The sequence below is a fragment of the Ixodes scapularis genome, unplaced genomic scaffold, assembly GCF_016920785.2.
Source record: "Ixodes scapularis isolate PalLabHiFi unplaced genomic scaffold, ASM1692078v2 PGA_scaffold0__279_contigs__length_252992795, whole genome shotgun sequence".
In the NCBI taxonomy this organism is placed as follows: Eukaryota; Metazoa; Arthropoda; class Arachnida; order Ixodida; family Ixodidae; genus Ixodes; species Ixodes scapularis.
In genome coordinates, this window is record NW_024609835.1 from 193,703,603 (window position 1) to 193,710,313 (window position 6,711).

Here is a 6,711-nt window from a genome sequence, read left to right on the forward strand (position 1 = left end):
CTTTTTTTATTGTGTTTCATTTTTTTTTTTTTTTTGCGTTTTAGTGACGTCGATGCAGAAAATGCAGCGATAAACATCGATTTTTTGTAACTATAAACTAAACACCAATTTGTTACTCCGAAACGTACCTGTTAAACACGCATCAATGTAGAAATTCTACATGAAATTCAACGATTCGTGTGTACAAAAGCTAGCAAACACAGATTTGGTTCCTTTGAAGTCAGACGTGCAACCGCCGCAGGGAATGATTAGTTGTTGACAAGAGGGTACGAAAGACTTCAGCCCCCAGCTGCAGCAACCTTTCAAGTCGTCACTGTCTGTTTACACCCTCCTCCCTCTCTTCTTGTGTGAAGAGGAATAAAGAAACCTGACATACACAGGTGCGTTTATCGGTGTGCAGGGAATGATGCTTGGATGAAAGCGCTGCCGACATATTAGTCCAATAGTGCTACTTAAAGTGAGCCGTTTTGAACCTGGATGTATCGTTATGGACGTGAAGAGAAAACCATATGCCACAAACCTGATGCATTTGAAATTAAGCTCATATTTACTTTTCTGATCCCTTCGAAGAAATATCTTCACTGCGATTTCTAGACGCTTAGTTTGTGCTTAGTGATCCGCGTTAAAGATTCCAGGTTAGCAGTCGTACTAAACTACAAAAAATGTCGAACTACGGCGGAAAGACGATGACATTTTAAGTCAAGTCACATCCCGCCGTTTAAATCTATAAAAAAAAAAAAACTACAGCGAAATTGAGTTGGAACTTTCGAGCGGCCCCTTACGGTTTGTGCTATAAATAGCGTTAAAACCCGAAAATCTAAGTGCAATGTGTGAGTTTAGGCTGCTACGTGCAGTTGTGGTTATATGCTTTTGTTATGAGATGTGACAACTATTTCGATTTTATTAGAATCAGACAGGGAACAGCTACCGTTACATCTAACAATACCAGCTTAATTTTCTCAGGAAGAGGCGGCGAGTATTCTAGACATTTTATCTGCATTTAATTCAATATTGGTTACAATAGCCTTTCGCATGAAATTGTGGAGCATAAGAAAAACGTTTCCAATGAAATATTCAGATTGTAGGAGACAAGCGGGAACGGTATATGAAACCAATACGTTATACAACCTCTTGACAAAACCTGCGATCATAAGAAAACGCTGGTTTCTGAACCGAGCTGAGGGGATCCCGGGAAGGTCGTTTCGTATAAATGTAAAAAGAAAATTTGCGAAAAGACTTAAAAACCGTGAGTGACACGCTCTTCGTAAAATTGCGAATTATCCGGGCAAGCAAGTTCCCGCACTCGTAACAAAATGACGTTTGCTCTCTACGTATCGGGAGAGAAGAGAGGAGTTTCCCAAATTGGGGCAGCTTTATAGTAATACTTCAATTGCGTACAAAGGCACAGGCGCGACAGCATAGCCCGTATAAAATGAATCTGCTGCAGGGGCATTCGCGGATGGAAAATCACTTTCGAAAAAGCGTGCGCTCGTGCCGTCCCGAAAAAGGTGCAGAAATGTTTCTAAACGGAACTTATCAACGACGCATAAGGCAAGTTTTAATCTCGAGGAAATTCCCCGATTTGCCATGTTTGAATCAATCTGAGAAGACACAAGCATACTCCTATGTGGCTTGTTGAAGGTGACCTGGCAAGCAGTATACACTGGCGCTCACCTTTCTGGCAACAGTCGTTGGCTGTCTTTTCTCTCGCCCGCGGCTTCCTGGGACAAAACTATCTACCGACGTCTCCCGTCGGAAATCAACTGAAGAAGTTCCGTAGGACCTTTAAGAGTCGTCCTGGTCCGTGTCGCAACAGTCACGACAAGATTGTTTACCGACACGCGCGCCCGCGCGCCTATGACGACACGCTCGAATCGCATAAAAATCGAGGTTCGCCACGGCCGGGGGATTCTCAAGGGCTCCTGGAACGCTTTCACATTTTCTGTGTGCATTTTGTCTTGATAGGTAGGATCCATAGTTCAGCATAGAACTGACTCGGCTGTCCACACAATGCCGACCAGGTCCAACTGAAACCGCTGCCAATTAGTCTCGGGCCGCGTGAACAGCCGCGAAACTCCGCGGAGATAACCTGCTCACGCTCTGCTGCGTTGAAGCGCTCACTTTTCAGAAAAAAAAGGAGGAAGTTTATTATTCGTAAACGAGCCGTTATATATCTTTAGAATGCAGGCGGAAGTACGCGATATATAGTTATATGGGACCGAGTTGTATAGCCGGCAATTTATGCCTCTCTCCATCGCGCGGGAAAAATTAATGTTATTTCGAGTGGACGCCGTTCCGATCACGAATGGCCCTAACAAAGAATTTTTAGTAAGTTGGCTCAGCCGGTGCTGGCGAAACCCACAAAGACAACGATGACGATGCACTTTTGGTGCGGTTTGATTGCCTGCGTCGGAGCCAATCATCGGCGGCTGCGATCGGATTCGCTTAAGGAGTAAGGGGGTTTAGCGTACGCGAGGATATAGCATCGTCACCACTTCGCATCCACCGAGCTCAAACCTAATTGCGGGCTGGCGCATGGCGACGACCCTAATGATTAGCGTATGCGAAGTTTTTTTACAGCGGAGCTGTTAAGGACTAGTCTCCCCAGTTTCGTGTCCGTGGACAAATAAAGCTCGACACGACCCTCCGGACAGCTACCGCCATCTATGAGCGACGGCGGCAACCAGACAACCGGCTTGCCGGTTGTCAGGTTGCCGCCGTCGCTCATAGATGGTGGCACATAGTACAGCTCTGCTGCTCTTCCTTCTTCACCAATATATAAAAAAAAAAATTATTTTTTTTGCGTACATGATGTTTAAAAACTTTTTATTGTACTCTAACGTGCGGCACGCGATCTTTTGATGTCATTGCATTCCGCGATTATAGTGTTTTAAAATAACGTACCCAATTTTAGCGCACGCTTATAGATCTTAATTTAGCTCACGTGTCAGCGAGCGTTTTACAATAGCGTTTCTCCGCCGCGACAGAAAAGCCCTTAGAGGGATGGTGAACCGATATTTGAAATCTCATAATTTTTGCCCGAGCGGGCTTCACGGGATGGTACTGTACCTAAAAACGATATTCAATCAGACGGATGGGGCCCGAATTATTCTATTTCTTTGAATTAAGAGCGAATCCTCGGCCGGAAGCCGCCGGCGCGAGCGAGTCCTTCTGAGAGCTGGCCTAGCGGAACTGACGTGCGCATTCTCGGCGCCCCCAGCGCCCCTGGTGCCTCCGCGCATTGTCCTCGTTCGTTAGTGCTCGCCTTGATTCTTCGCTCGGCGGCTGTTCTCAAAGCGGCTGGTACTAGTACCACGGGGGCAGAGCCCGCGTGGTACTAACAGTAACAAACGCCACCCGGCTTAGCGCCTGGCTTGGCTTGGCTCCGTCTGTCTTTTGAGGCGAATGAGAATGCGCACGTCACGAAGCGAGCTTTTCACGACGCACGCCAGGAGTCACGTAAATTTGTATTTTTCGTGTTCATTCAATTTTATACGCCTTCTCGCTCAAAACAACGTCATTTAGAAGCAAAGAACATGCTATGTATGCCATTGCGACCAAGAATTTCTGCCCAAAATTTCGGTTCAGCATCCCTTTAAGGGTGATTTTATCTCAAATCGCACAAGCTAAAGGGGTCGAATTTTTTAAATTTTATTTTGGCGACAAAATTATATGTTTGGGGGACATTTATTAAATGAAGGAGGGCACGAACCGAATGTGGGCCAGATTTTTTGTTCTCGAGTTACGAAGCGTAGAAGCCGCAGTGGCAGAAACTAGTATTTCTGCCTGCCGTAACAGGTCGCCTGTATGACACCCTCTGCTGCCGCTACTGTTTTTTCTACACCATATTAACTTTTCCCCTCATTTAACAGGTACACCAAAGATGCCTTGATGTACTCAAATATTTTATACTTTTCTATAAAAAGAATGTTAAACTTGTTGTTCAGGTTCATTTTTGGTCGACTCTGAAAGGTCCTTACATTCTCTGTGCTTAAGGTAAATTTTATATCTTTAGCTCTACAGAAAGCCCAAAGCAAGCGCATGATAGATATAAAACCATCATGATCTGCTGACTGACCGCTCCGCCACCTTCACGTAAACGTTATGAGAAATAACAAATGCTGAAAGTTTGAAATCGATTTTCTGAAAAACCCCATTTTTGTAAATTTATATATCTTTTAATTATTCTAGATATAATAGTCGACTACAAGAAAGAACAATCTAGAAATGTAATATTTTGGTTGTATGTCCACTATCTTAACCGCAATCGTGTGAAATATGGGCTCATTTGACTAAAGCACAGCAACCGGCATTCCTCTACAATTTGGAATATATATATATTTTTTTAGTTTTGTTTACGTTTTTGAAAAAGGCTCCTTCGCAAGATCGCTTCTTGCTAGAATGTGAAGTCTGCTTGAAGGAAAATGACGCATCGATGGCTAAGCTAGGACTCGAACTCGTAGACGTACTGGGGCTTGCCTTGTGGGAGCGCGGTGGCGAGTTGATAAAACGAACATTTGGTTGCCAAGGCTGTTTTTGACGAGTTTCAGAAGCGGACATAAAAATGCGTTTCCCAGTTCTTCATCAGACGCGCACCGCGAAGTTCCATATGGCTCGAGAAAGCGCATGTGAAGTCACGTGCCTTCATGTTGCACTTCGATTTTGCTGAAAACTGTATTGTCGTGATCCAGTGCGCGGTGCAAGGGCATCAATGGAAGAGAGGTTGGTTTCAATCTTTACCTGCGTGGCTACGACCGAACAGGGAACGTTAAGTTTCGGCATAGTGAGCGACGACATCGTCCATTATTTGCGCTCAAAGTTGTCGAAGGGCGGCTGGAGGGAGTACTGCCTATTCTCACGCAACTCGTTTATATTTCAGACGGTGCTCCAAGCCACTTTAAAAAGCACCAGGCACCCAGGCATAACCGTTGACAACTACAAAATTGTACTTCATAACGAACGCGCAAAGCTTCGTTGGAGCACTCATACCGAAAGTCGAAGGGATCCTTCTGCTCTCAATTGCCAAAGAGAAGCTCAGAGGTTTATGGGAGCCCAACAAAAAAGAGCGGGAGAAGGTAAACCCACCGAGGGGCATCCGATCCTCACACGTGTGGAGGAAGACACTGGAGGAAGGCTCCTTGAACGTTGCCCTAGAAAAGATTTGCGAAAGCCCAGAGTAGCCACAAACAAAACAGTGTCATCTTTCTTGCTGACAAGTGTTTTCCACTAATATAAATCCCACAAGCGTCAACAATGTCGAGTTCTGTTTCGACGATATTAGGCTGAGGTGATCGTTGAATCATGAAGAAATTTCACCTTTCTCAATTACATTTTTATCTAGGCAACGTCATGTTCTCATACTTTAGCATTCTATTCTAACCGCTAGCGTCAATTTCTCGCACAGTTTGAGTATTCGGCGATGATGCGTAGTTTATTTACCCATGGTGAAATACACGACCCTGGTTTCTCGCACACTCCCTATGTGACTGAGGTAAACAAATTGACGTTGAGTCGTATAAACACGGCGTTTTATATGTTAATCTAGATTTTGTTTTACTGTTGCGTCGAAATTAAATAGCGCAACTTCTTATTTTTGACACCTGAAAATAAAAACTAGACTGTACAAATAATAATTTAAAAAATATATTTAGTTTTTTCTTGTTTTACGGCGGAAATAGTGCCCATGCGAAGAGCAAATCGTCTGCTTCTTTTTTAGGAATTGCGGTGACGTCAGAACGACGCCGAGGTCTGATTGGCTCTGATCGAAGGATAGTGGGTAGACCTCAAGGCAGCTTGCTTTGAGGTCTACCCACTATCCTTCATTAAGAGCCAATCAGACCTCGGCTTTCTGACGACTCCACAACCCCTGCAAAAGCAGCAAACGAACTTGCCGAAACAACGCGAAAAATATATTCTCAATTTAGCACTTCAGAACGGTTCGAACCATTTTGAACGGCTGTTTTTGCTCTTCGGAACTGAACCGGAACTCACCCGAAAGCCGTGAACCCGAACCGAACCGGTAAAACGTTTTGGGTTCGACTCTCCAAACCTCGCAACCTAGCCTATTCGAGGTAGGAGACACTCCACGCAGAGCTGTTTACAAACGCGGCGACCGCGAAGAAAGGGTCGTTACAGAGTCTCGCTGTATGCGTACGAAGATTTCGTACACTCCAAACTCGCAGCTTGTGAGCAAATCGGGAGACATCGCGGGAAAACCAACCTTGACGCCGAGAATTCCTGGCAACGCCGACTTGGAACTCGGAGCACGTCGCACGCGCATCACGCGCCATTCGAGCCCCTTTTAACTCGTATTAGCGCAAGATGATTTGCATGATGGTCCTACGTGTGTTGCAACTGTAAGCTGATCAGCCATCGGAAGTGGAGAACGAATCGCCCGTGCCGCCGCCGCGGCACGATTGAATATGAGACCGAGACGGAAATGCGCTGGAGCCTGTTTGCTCGCAAGGAAGATTGATGCTTCCGGCAGAGAGGACAATGGGTGTTCGAAAGCAGGCGGCTTATAATGATGGGATGATAGAACTGGCGGAGGATATCTACCACCACGGGCTGAGGTCCGCGTTTAACCCACGTTCGATGGAGTAACTTCGTTATGGACCGTCTCGTGCTAAATGTCTCGTTTGATGTCGCCAGACGAGATGAAGATATCCTGTTGATATTATGTTTCAGCAGTGAAAAGAAGAGAAGCTAGGT